The 13,440-nt window shown below is 34.8% G+C and overlaps 1 protein-coding gene and 1 long non-coding RNA gene across 6 annotated transcripts in view; one reads left to right on the top strand and one right to left on the bottom strand.

The window, feature by feature from the left end:
* Nucleotides 1–8,764, top strand: part of LOC143246247 (uncharacterized) — a 37,247-nt gene extending 28,483 nt beyond the window's left edge. For both annotated transcript variants that reach the window (XR_013025875.1, XM_076492650.1), the window contains one exon: nt 8,421–8,764. The gene's annotated coding sequence lies outside the window, so the exon portion shown is untranslated. The remainder of the gene's footprint in view (nt 1–8,420) is intronic.
* Nucleotides 1–13,440, bottom strand: part of LOC143246250 (uncharacterized) — a 64,106-nt gene that overhangs the window by 36,010 nt on the left and 14,656 nt on the right. Inside the window, exon 1 of one of the 4 annotated variants that reach the window (XR_013025878.1) lies at nt 11,637–12,133. The exons of the other annotated variants lie outside the window; for them this stretch is intronic. This is a non-coding gene — a long non-coding RNA (uncharacterized LOC143246250). Of the gene's footprint in view, nt 1–11,636; nt 12,134–13,440 lie in introns of those variants that run through there. 4 annotated transcript variants of the gene reach the window in all.

The raw sequence follows: 13,440 nt of genomic DNA, 5'->3' as shown, positions 1-13,440 counted from the left end.
TGTTTGGTGTGACGGGGATTCAAACCCGCGACCCTCAGATTACGAGTCAAGTCCACTTGGTCAAACCGGGCCATAACAGAAGGGTATGTGGCTGTAAAATAGAGAGGAGGCAACGTTGCACAAACAACACCAACTACAGAAATAAAGAAGACGCTAAGTACAGTAAAACCAAACTAAGTGAAATCGAATAAATAGGCCTGGCATGGCCTAGCGCGTTAAGGCGTGCGCTTCATAATCTGAGGGTCGCGGGTTCGCGCCCGAGAAGCGCCAAACATGCTCGCCCTCCGAGCCATGGGGGCGTTATAATGTGACGGTCAATCTCACTATTCGTTGATAAAAGAGTAGCCCAGGAGTTGACGGTGGGTGGTGATGACTAGCTGCCGTCCCTCTAGTCTTACACTGCTAAATTAGGGACGGCTAGCACAGATAGCCCTCGAGTGGCTTTGTGCGAAATTCCAAAAAACAAACCAAACCATCGAATAAACAAATAACTCCTTTCTATGCAGTTCTCAGGCAGACACTCTTGGGACATCACAATTTTTAACCTTTTTTTATGAATTTCTATAATGAGAATAATGCCAACAAGATTTTAAGAGTGTCAAAACGAAACATGTCAATTGCAACAGCGAATAATAGATAATAAAGAATATATTGACACCAGTGGTATACTTATGTAGGGGCTAGAAGGGGACCAGCCCCAGAGTTCATGGTCTTAATGGGGGCCTATTTGATAATTTTATTCTATGTAGAAGTACGTGGAATGTAGAACCCATAAAAATTATTAATCTCTGGGCCCACACAACCTTAAATCCGCCACTGATTGACACGTCTAAATGCAAACTTTTTCAGTTTTTATTTGGTACGACATTTCGGGCAAACGTCCTTCGTCAGGCAATAAAAACTGTGGTAACGCAATTTTTTTTTCTGCTTAAGTAGGTGATCTGTCCGAAAGGTCGTAGAAAACTAAAATAATAATAAAGTTTTAAAGTAGATGTGTTTGATTATTCTTTATTATCTCTTATCTAAGTTTTCTTCTCACATCTTGCGGAACAACATTTATTCAAGAGTATAATGGTGACAATAGATCAGTCCCAAATTGAAGTGTTTACTACGTAAAAAAAGTTGTTTTTAACTGTATTATTTATTTATTGTGTTACGTGAGAGTTCAAGAAGGACTTTTAAGCGAAACTGAATTGAAGATAACTATTATTCAACTTTAATTATTGAAATGAAGTGAGATAAAACCTATTTAATATTTGACTACACCTGAAAATTGAATAAACAAATGAAAACAGTCGGAATTAAAGGATAAAAAACAGGTACACATTTTCTTAAGTTGGTATTATGACTTGGCGTTTCAACATTACTAAGTATAGGCTAGAACATCAGCCCAGAATGGGGATTAAGTTGTCTTCTCACTCCTGTGTAACAATTGTAAAGTTAGCCTCGCAATCGATACATAACTGTTCCATGTATGGTCAAAACTACCTGGATTTACATGTGGAATATTAGTACTATTCAATTGAAAGAAAGTAAACTGAAGCAGATCTAAACTGGAGGTGAAATAAATTAAATGTGACTAGTGTTAATAAAAACATCTAGACGGGGTAGAATTGTACTGCTAAAAAACAACCACAGAAAACCAGTAATTGCACATTACGTAAACTTTGACGAGTAGAAATTTAAAGCTAAAGTAACCAGCCAGCAAAGTTGCAAATCTATAGCTGGTTCAATAGTTTTAACTTAATTGCGTTCCTTACTAGATGGTGGCAGTTATACAACGAGGGGATATCAACTAATGCCAACTATTTGCACAAATGACTCAGGCGATATAGAGATATTGCTCTATTACCCTTGCAATAAAATGTAGTCTTAAGAACACTTTTCGCATGTCCGTTACAGGTGTATGTGTTCCAATGAGTGGAACAGTAGTTTATATATCAAACACATATTAACTATAGCGGTGGAAATATGTAGGCAAGATGAACCAAAGTAAGATGGTTTGCAAAATTTAAAATGTTTAATTAAACGAAGCAAGTTTAGTTAGATATTCACCTTTTTAATAATTGCAAGATAATTTATCAAAAATTGTATGAAAAACAGTTAATTCATAATTGAAATTTTCAGTATTGGAACAGTCGGTTTAACTGGACAATTTTGTTAACATTCTTCGGTTAAAACATATATTACACCATACTGTAACGGACAGAAGGCTAACTTTAATTCAAACACTCGTGTTAATGATGAGATTTTCTTTCGCTGCACCGAAACTTCAATAAAATGTCCACAGATGTCGTCTTAATCATCACACAAATACGTCTATATTGTTTTTCAACAATAATTCAATAAAATATTATTAACTATAAATAACCATGGAAATAAGAAAAAAAAACAAATTAAGTCCGTCACAACCACTTGAAATTAGAATTATTTTGTTTTCTAAATTGCTATATTTTACAAAAATTGAGAAAAACAAAGACTAATTTCATTTCATTGCTTACTGATGCTATAGATAGTATTGAATTAAAGTTAAAAAACACAAATAATATACATATCTGATCCAGAAATATTATGCACACAAACTTCTTTAAACCACATCACCGTTGTGATAAAGGCGAAAGAAATAAAATACTTCGCTCCATAGGCCTACGTTTTCAGATAATCATAAATTCTGATTAAAAGGAAGGTTAAAAAAAATAATTTAGACTATGCTATAAATCATAACAAGATCAACGGTACTGCAAATGAAGAGCTTAGCTCTAACATTTTAACTGCTTTGCAAAGTGCACACAGGTCGCTGTTGTGATAAATTACTAAACTATGATCAAAACATAATCAGTTAACGTATTTCTAGAATGCATAATTTAAAACACCTAATTTATAAATTAAAAGATTTGTTCGTTAATTTATAGTTAAGTGTAAAGCAGCACAATGGACTATTTGTTCTCTGCAATCCATTGACTTAATCAATGAAAGCACGTCTGTATTGAATCAACTTTTAAAGCCCTGAGCGTCAGATCTACCATCTTTTAGATTAAGGTAACTCTTTATTTGTCTTCCCCCGTCGCACTAAACATGCTCGCTCTTTCAGCCGTGGGGTGGTTATAATGTGACATTTCATCCCACTATTCGTTGGTAAAAGAGTAGCGCAAGAGTTGGTGGTGGGTGGTGATGACTAGCTGCCTTCCCTCTAGTCTTACACTACTAAATTAGGGATGGTTAGCGCAGATAGTCCTCGTGTAGCTTTGCGCTAAATTTAAAAAAACAAACAAACAAATAAACAATCATTTGTCTTCCATTCAAAATGGGCCCGGCATGGCCAAGCGCGTTTAGGCGTGCGACTCGTAATCTGAGGGTCGCGGGTTCGTATCCCCGTCGCGCCAAACATGCTCACCCTCTCATCCGTAGAGGTATTATAATGTAACGGTAAATCCCACTATTTGTTGGTAAAAGAGTAGCCCAAGAGTTGGCGGTGGGTGGTGATGACTAGCTGCCTTCCCTCTAGTCTTACACTGCTTAATTAGGGACGGCTAGCACAGATAGCCATCGAGTAGCTTTGTGCGAAATTCAAAAACAAACAAACAATCCATTTAAAATAGTTTGAATTGATCAATATCTAACGATGTGGCAAGAAACTTTCCTTAACCGTCATTCAGAATCTGGTTAAGCATCAATAGTGTGGAATACCGTCGGTCCATGTTTATTTCAAGATTACTTAAATTGCAAGTCATTTTTGTTCTAACTCGAATGTTAGTGACTCGTTTTGAATAACCGCGTTCAATACATTTATGGATAAAGGTTTGTTTAAGTTGTTTTTTTTTAGACGACACTGCACAGTTTTTAGAAGATTACTTACAGTTGTCGTCAAACGAAAAATTCAAAACTCATAGGTTTTAGCAAGATAGTCTTTTTTAATGATTTTTTAATCAAAAGCGACAGATAACCCTCGTGTAGCTTTGTGAGAAATTCAAACCAAACCAAAACCTTTTCATTGATCCTTGAGTGAAGATATGTGATATTTGTACATTATCGAATAAATTTATTATGATGGCGTTACATTTACACACGATAACTGTAGTTACTTGATGGGTAAAGCAGTGCAAAAATCAGCTTTTGGATAAATATCATTCTCTTATTCTTGGAATACCGTGATACTGGCCCGACATAGACGAGTAACTGTCGTAACTTTTCTTATACAAATTCTTAATTTTTTTTAATTTTTCGTAAAAGCTTGTACTAGTACAAATAAACTTTGCGGCGTGTGTTATGCCCATTAATGCTTCTGCCATTTCTTTCTTCTTGAGAAAAATGAGCCACAAATAAAAGATAGACTTGTTTTAGTTAGTAGTACATCGTGTCAAAAGAGACAGCTAAAAATTTGGCTTCTTTTATTACATAAGCAATGGCTTGGTGAAGAATTTTTCCAATTGCATGCATCATTTGATTTTTGGAGAATAATTAGGTGTAACTAGGGTAAAATTTTGAATTTGCATTTGCACTTTGTTGAGAGGGTGCAACATATTCATTCCAAGCATACTATGAGATTCATGTCTTTCGGAAATTAACTTTTATTTGAAAAATAAAAACCGTCTTTATTACCCAACGAAAAGAAAGTTACAAGCATCCTAGCGTGTTTGTCACATTAAGTTTGAGTTGTATTGTGTCATGCCGAATCTAGCATTCGTTGCTTTACAGCTCTGGAAGTCTTTTTCGTTCTTTGTTAAACTGAACTTAGTCAATACTTTTGCTCATATTAGCAATATTTTGCTCACTTTTTGCATGCTCTCGGTCGAAAAGATGAGATCCTATATGTGGATTCTAACTACGTGACATGGGAAACAAACAAAGTCTACCGTTCTTAAATTAATGGTATTCTAACCAAGATTTGTAGTTGTATATTGGAGATTTAGTAAATCTTTATTTTTCGTCAAACAGTACTGGATATAATAACTCATGGTTTCACTGGTCACATTTGAAACAAAAGTACAAATTCTGGGGTAAAATAAATTTTATTAATATACACATGACATTATAACACATTAGGTCTCCATCTTGTTCCAAACAAAGCTATTATGCTTAGTTAAAGACATTTGATTTCTGGGATATAGGAAAGCACCACACAATAAACTTTTAAAATTAATAATAAGATTTATGCACAAATTTGGTTACAAGTTCAATGTGCTGATATAAAAACTAATTATGTACAATTAATTTGTTCTTTGTTATGATCTAGTAAATGTATTTAGATATTAATTCCTATAGTAAGATGACCTCTCAAGACAATTCCTACTTGTACAGTTTGCTTTTTATGGGATACAAACATAATCCACCCATGTTTGGTACCCATGAATTGAAGGAAATGATTCTAATGGTTGAATAGTGCCTGAATTCCTGCTTGGGTCACAATAATACATCACTTTGAACTGATGTAGATGAAACGCACTGGGCAGGATTCCCTGAGATAGAATGTCCACGAAACCCTGGCATTGATGCATAGTTTTTCAACACGTTAATATAGCATGTATCCTTGTAAGATTACATTATGGACGAAAACTAAATAGAGGATTGTTTTCATTTGAATAATTCATTAAAATAATAATAATAGCAAGTAAATAGCCATGAATGGAAGACAAACCAACTTAGTAATTAAGAAAACTTAAACCACCCGATTTGTTTTACTCTATTTTTAAAATATATTTGAAATTAACACTAAAAAAAAGGTTAAAACGTTATTATCTTGCTGTGAATTAGGTTTTAACATTAGGACTTGCTGTACGAAAAGTGTATAATAAATTTAAAGAATAGTATTAAATATATAATGTTACTTTATGTAAATTCAGGTTAAATAGTTAATACACAGGATCACCTACAAAAAGTTGTAATATTTTCAAAACTTGATCCAAAATTCGAGCGCTACCAAATAATTGACTATTCTTCTCTGTAATCACCCTTTACATGACAATGCTGGGAGCAGTAAGGAGGTTAACATTATTTTGTTATTACTTCAGTAGACTTTTCACCAAAAGTTCCATATCAGGCTTTAATTCTGATCTCATATCTTGAAAATTAGTCGATTCGTCATTTTTCCTTTTATTAATCCCGAAGATATTCAACTAAACATGAGTTACACTGATGAAATAAAAATCCTATTGCCCGAGTGCTTTTGAAAGGTGAACCTTTCTTATTCAGGGGCAAACTGAGATTATATGAATTACGGTGATTTTTTTATGCAAATTTTGACCAACAAGGATTTTTTTACCTTTTGTCTCTCTCTTGTGTCACTATCACGTTCTATATATACGTGAAGAACGACATGCTTAAATTCCCGAATTGTTTTCGCAAATACAGTAATGTGATTGTTAAACAAATTGTGAATTAAAAGCATTATTCATGTTACTAATACTTCACACCTTGGTTGTAAAAAGATCTTAGATTCCGAGCTCGAGATATTCAAACAGCTTTATGATTTACGTGATAACGTTCGTGAAACTTAAAAATCAACTTATGTGATTAGTCATCTCCAGCCATTTAATCGTTTAATAGCTGAGAGGTGACTTAACTTTTTTATTTGGTCATTTATTTTTATTATTTCGTTCTTAAAAGATCCAAAAATATATTACAAGAAAATTCATTGTCAGGGACCTCGGTGACAAAGATGCCACTGAATTGATTATCATTCTAAGTAAAGTAGTTACGTATAAAAAAAGTACTGATGTTCGTATTTTGGAGTTCCTGTCAGTGAACCTGTTAACTGTTCTTTTTTTTCTGCTTACATTACAGTTTTTACTCAATATTTGAACGCAAAACTACTAAGGTTATCTGCCACCGTCTTTAATTTTGAACTACTAAGCAGAGGAAAGCCAGGCAGTCAGCAGTACCTTATCCCAACTCGCGCTAAGAGACTTACTGTCACTCTTATTACACACCCATAGCTCAAAGGGTTGGAAATATGTTATTGTATTGCATGGATTCCAACCTGGGCTCGCCAACTCCAAAATCCTGAGCTCTGCTACAGGGCCAACTCGCACCCTCAGTTTAAAGAGAAGTTTGCTTAGAAGTTTTTGTTTGTTTTGATTTCCGAATTTCACGTAAAGCCAAACGAGGGCTATCTGCGCTAGTCTTCCCTAATTTAGCAATGTAAAGCTAGACGGAAATCAACTAAACATCACCACTCGCTGTCAACTCTTGGGCTACTCTTTTACCAACGAATAGTGAGATTGACCGTTACTTTATAACGCCCCTGACGACTGAATGGGCGAGCATGTTTGGTATGACAGGGATTCGGACTCGCGGTCCTCAGATAACGAGTCAAGCGCCCTAACCATATGACCATGCCGGGCCATTACCTCGAAACAAATGTTATCCATCTATCATAGACACGAAGCTACGAACTGTGTTTCGTAGTTGTCATCTTGGAAATAAATGTTTTTTTCTTGTTTCGAAACGAATCAACTTTGTCTGGTTTCCCTTGGAAAATTTTGACTTATTCATACTCTGTAAACCTTTTGTATCAAAACCTCCTGTTATTATGACCTTAATTAAGTTTACTTGTTGTCCAAGTATATCTTGGGATATCAGATCGTACACAATAACTTATTGACTTTACTGACTAAAACGATAATTATAGAGATGGTCATTATGTTTTCAAAAGATATTCTACAGAAAAAAAGCAGTGAATTATTTACAATCGAATCAACTACGTTGTTCAGCATTTGTTTGTAATGTTAACTAACATAAAACACCTCAATCTTATTAGCAAATGAACCCTTGTGTATTTCTATATTCTAAGAACTTGAAAATAATTTGTTTTAATAACATTAGATAGAAACTATGAGAACTGATAAGAGCAACGTAGAAACATCTCAAGCCCTTCATTTTGAAACTATACCTTACATTTAGTTAGTTCACTTGCTTAACCCGATTCACACCCTAGCGATTGTTGTTCATAAAAACCAATGATATCTTCAGCGACTAGACCACCACTATGTTTGTCTTATCCAAGCAGACTAGATGAGCCTTGTACTGGGAGAAATGTCTCGTCGACACTGGATGTACTAGAGGTAGTGTGGTTGACACATTATAACTTATTTACCTTAGCTTTTACTCGTGTTCTTAAAATTTCTAATTAAACTGTACAGAATTATATAGATTTATTTCTATGCAACCATAAAACGTAATAAATTAATATAATAAAGTAATGTTTAGCTGTGATGTCGAGAAAACCCACTTGTAGAGAAATATATATGCAAAAACGGCTCGTTTGGGTTGAGAAAATATTTTACGTAGAAGGTCGAAACGTTGTTCTCTCTTCTACGTAAAATATTTTCTTAAACCAAACGAGCCGTTTTTGCATATATAATGTTTAGCTGGTTATGAGTCTCACGATTTATTATCACAGTATTTTCCTTTTTATTTTCCAGACTGCACAAACTGATTTACCCGCGAGCCTGTTCTCCTTTCTATTGAAGAATATAGGATATAAAGTTCGGAACTGTGTTTGTAGCTCCCAAATAATGGCAATTTCAGATGAATGACGAATCTTTGCAAAACCCATTTATACAGCTCAGTGGAAGTTGTACAGCAAAATGATATGAAGAAAAGACATTAAATCGACAGATCAGTGAACTTCAAAGATCACTTAATCTGGATTTTGAAACAGCATAGTTTAATCAAACAGTCTAGCTCTATTTTTATGACTTCTTTAAGAAAATAAAACAAACATTTTTGGATTATTTACAAATAAAATAGACTGATAAATTTAAAATAACGAGACTCTTGTTAGTTAAATAGAGTTAAAACAAATTTCAATATGGTCTTTTTACACATTTTTTATAAAACATTTTTATGAGTTTTACATGAATACTCTATACGCATTTTACCACGTTACTCATGCACAAACGATTTTAAACAAATACACACGTGGCCAGAACTGGTGCAATAAAAGGCAGGTTTTTCTGAAAAACATACACCCACAGAGGAGCTTTACACCAATGAAATATTTATAATTGAATAAAATTATGTTGATATTATCCTTCAAATAAATACCTTTTTTTTTTATCGAAGCGGGGTGCTTTTCGCAGACTTAATTTAAAGAAGACATAACAAAAGCAGAAAGGAAATGTTAAAAATGAGCATCAAACGGCCTGTATTTTTTAAACACTATCGTGGATTTGAAATACATAATCGTTAAATCTCAGAAGAGATGCAGTGTGTGACGACGTTTCGACTTCTGTAGTAGTCTTCATGTCACAGAGTTGTTTGGTTCAATTGTATTATATTATTTCAAGAATGTCGAAAATATTCAATTTCTACTGAGGGTGCGTCACATTTCCACACGTCTCAGAATACTTAACGCTTTATACAACGAAAGATTCATCTGCAAGAGCCAACTGTGTACATTATGGTATATTTCCTATTTTTGGAAAGCATTGTTCTGTTGTACCCATATATTGAAAAATGAGTATATATAGAGGGTTTACAGATTTATGTTCACTCTAAAACTGAATAACGAAAAACAAGACACGGATATGTAGTAATGCAAGTGTTCATCTTGAAATCTTCAAGTTTATTCCATCTCGCTAGCTTTGACCTAAATCAAGCTTCGAAATTGTGTCAACAGGTGGTATCAAAATAGAGTCTTAAGTAAAAACGAAAACTTTTTACAGTACCTCGAATTCAATTCTATCGCTCTCGTGCAACGCGGGCCTGGCATGGCCAAGCGTGTTAAGGCGTGCGACTCGTAATTTGAGGGTCGCGGGTTCGCATCCCCGTCGCGCCAAACATGCTCACCCTCCCAGCTGTGGGGGCGTTATAATGTCACGATCAATCCCACTATTCGTTGGTAAAAGGGTAGCCCAAGAGTTGGCGGTGGGTGGTGATGACTAGCTGCCTTCCCTCTAGTCTTACGCTGATGAATTAGGGACGGCTAGCACAGATAGACCTCGAGGAGCTTTGTGCGAAATTAAAAAAAAAACCAAAAAACATTGTGCAACGCCAGTTCCAATGTCTATCATACATAGAGGCCATTAAATAATGTAATTAATAAACAGCATAGGTAGTTAAAAATAATGACTATCGTGTCTTCAGAGGAACAATGCGCGATTCAGTGTGACTAGAAATATCGTCGATTCAGATCTGAGGTTTTTCAACCTAGCCTGGGAAGATTTATCTTCAGGGATTCTTATGAACCTGGCATACCAAGGATTAAAATGTTTAAGATTTTAAAATCTTATTTGGATTTTTGGATATACAAATATATATGATTCAAGTACTCAAGTAGGGCTGCGAAGCTGTAAGTACGATGTTTCTAGACTAAATGAATCCTCATGTTTAGGATGGAAGTTTCTTATTTTTTATGAAACAGTTGTTTTTGTTGTTTTGAATTAAGCACAAAACTACACAATGGGCTATCTATGCTCTGCCCGCCACAGGTATCTAAACCCGGTTTTTAGCGTTGTAAGTCTGCAGACATACCGCTGAGCTACTGGGGGGCGTGAAACAGTCCATAGACATAAATGTTGAATTAGAGCAAATGACAACCCCCACACGCTGTTGTGAATATGTGCGAGATTCGTCGAGAAAAAAAAAGACTTTTAGATTTTTTTTTCACAATAAAAATGTACGCTCTTTTTTAATTTTAATATAACAGTCACTGACCTTACGTACCTGGGCATGATGAAGTGCCTTTTTCTTCCCTTAGTTGCAAGTGACGTCGTGACTGGCAGATAACCTTTGTGAAACTTAGTGCTTAAAAACAAATAAAATGGTCACTGTGCTGGGCCGCAGATCACGTGGTTCACGATTTGTATTCCATTTGCAAAAATCACTCTCTCTGATTGAGACCGTTGATACATTATGATGATAAAAAATAAGTCATACATATTCGATTAAAGTAGCCCAAGAATGGCAGTTATTATTGATCAGTGTATAGTTTCAAAATAGGGACAGCTAATATAGATAGCTCTTATTTACAGTTGTAGTATTCGTCAAACAGTACTGCTACTCTTTGTATGGTACGGTATTTACTATTCAATTTGGCCATGCATTACTAAAATGTTTCATGAAATTCAAACATATGGAAGGTATGATTTGCATCAAATAACATGCTAAAAGAGCATAACCTGGACAAAATCATAAAACTGAGATCATACGTGTTTTTTTTTTTTTAATGTTCAGATCATAGATACAATGAGACATTGTGTGGCATAAACCATTGCAACATTACACTTATTGTTCTGGTAGGTTTCTGCCAATATTCCTAAAGGATAATAAAGAATATTTGTTCTAGTAAAGAAACTGACACAAACTGTATAAATCAAGCAAAATTTGCATAATAGTTAAAACAATAACTATTATGTACAGATATGACCTGTATTCATATCTACACAGGTAGCTTTATACAATCGTTGGTATAACAACGCCCAAAATAAGGTCTACTTAGTATCACACTTTTATTTAAAGAATAAATAAAGAGTTATTGACGTATGTATCATCTAGTTCGAAACCATCAATAGGTAATTAATTAGAGCAACGTTCTCTCAAGAGTTTATTATTCATTGAATTCAAAATCAGATTACGTTTTCTTATGATAAAATAAAGCGAAGAACAATATTTAAGTAGAAATGCGAAATTGTTACCAGAAGACGACAGACAGACTCAGTTTTACAACACAGGCGGTATACCGTGACGTCACGAAGAAGCCGGATCTCACCACGAGATTACACTTCACTTGTTCTTATATAATCCTCGGCATCATACGCGTCTTGTCTTCATCTCAAGTGTTGAGCATTAAGCGATATAGTAGACCTTTGACCTTTTTTCACTGTGAAATTGCAGATAACCTCCTGTTTTTAAAAACGATCAGACCTGACATAAAGGGCAACATTAGGAGCTGTTAAATGATAAGCATGATGTTTTTTTTTCTTCTTTTGCTCTTATTTCTCAAGGTGATTTAGTAGTTTAGTACTAGTACCTTATTGACGTTCGTTGGACCAATAACAACTTAAGAAAACAAGTGACGTAGATAGTAATCACTTCTGCAAATGCGTACCAACATTTATGCACTAATGCCAAGTTGAGGAATTATATGTTACCATTAAACACATTATATCATTTTTTACACTACCCAAGTTTTATTTACTTGAAAAAATGAAAGAGGGATGCTAAAAGCTACGTAGCGTTAAATGATTCCTCTCAATTTTTCCTCAGTTAATGGTTTCGAAATTAATAAAGACGTATTTTTAACAGTCAAACTTTCAAGCACCTTCCTCCCCAGTATGAGAAGTCCGTTTTATAATTATGAATTATAGGGAAGTACTTTTTACGTATCAGTTTTATGAATTATCTACGTCTGAAAATGAAAGAATGTTTTTGTCAGGCAACAAACAAACAAACAAACAACTCATTGGTTCCAGCAAAGTAGGTAGATATTCATGCAGTATCTGCTCGTTTCTTAAAAAAAAATTGAATGGTATAAAAATCGGTTTGATAGTCACATACAAAATAAAAGCAGAGTGAAAATTAAACAAAATTGATTTTAAATTAAATAGAAGTGAAAGTGGGGCCCGGCATGTACAGGTGGGTTAAGGCGTTTGACTCTTTGACTCAATAACTTTGATGAAACTTATTATCCCTCATTGACACGACAAAAATGATCTTTGTCCGTTGATAACAATGGATACACAGACACATTTTCGGTTTTTTTATTTTGTTTTATTAAGAGCCGAATATCGTCAGCGTTGCGAGGCAAAGGTATGGAGGCATGTGCTCATCTTAGTGCCTCTGCAGGTAATTTGGCTTTTACGTACACTGCTGTCCAAAATTTTAAGGCCAATGAACACAAAGAAAAAAATATGCATTTTGCATTATTAGACTCAACCACTTGTTTGAGTAGAGCTTCAAAAGATGAAAATAAGAAAAGGGAAAATAAAAATAAAAAACTTTTTTAGCATTTAATAGGGAAAATGTGAACACTATGAAATTAGCCTAAATACTAGCTGGTCAAAAGTTTAAGACCATACTGAAACGAAGCGTTAATCGGTAAAAACTTGACGAAATTTAGTCATTTGTGTTCAAGCATTAGCGTTATCAACATCTCCCACTGACATCTCCTGTGTTACATTGGGTAAAAACATGGCAAAGGCTAAAACGTTTACAGAGTCTGAACGTGACAGAATTGTCGAGCTGCAAAAGCAAGGTCTCTCTCAACGTGCCATCGCTGGTGAGATTGGGCGAAGTAAAAGTGCTGATGCAAAATTCTTAAAAGACCCTGAGGGATACGGAACGAGAATTTCAAGTGGTCGGCCCAAGAAAATTACCCGGCGGGTTGTCCGGCAAGACACAAGCCGATCGTCGAACAAGATTAAGGCACTTACGGACGCAGAATGCAGCTCAAGAACAATAAGACGGCATCTACGAGAGAAAGGCTTTAAAAACCGTAAA

Source organism: Tachypleus tridentatus, chromosome 3 (assembly GCF_004210375.1).
Source record: "Tachypleus tridentatus isolate NWPU-2018 chromosome 3, ASM421037v1, whole genome shotgun sequence".
NCBI classification, from domain to species: Eukaryota; Metazoa; Arthropoda; class Merostomata; order Xiphosura; family Limulidae; genus Tachypleus; species Tachypleus tridentatus.
This window is presented reverse-complemented; position numbering and strand designations above follow the sequence as displayed.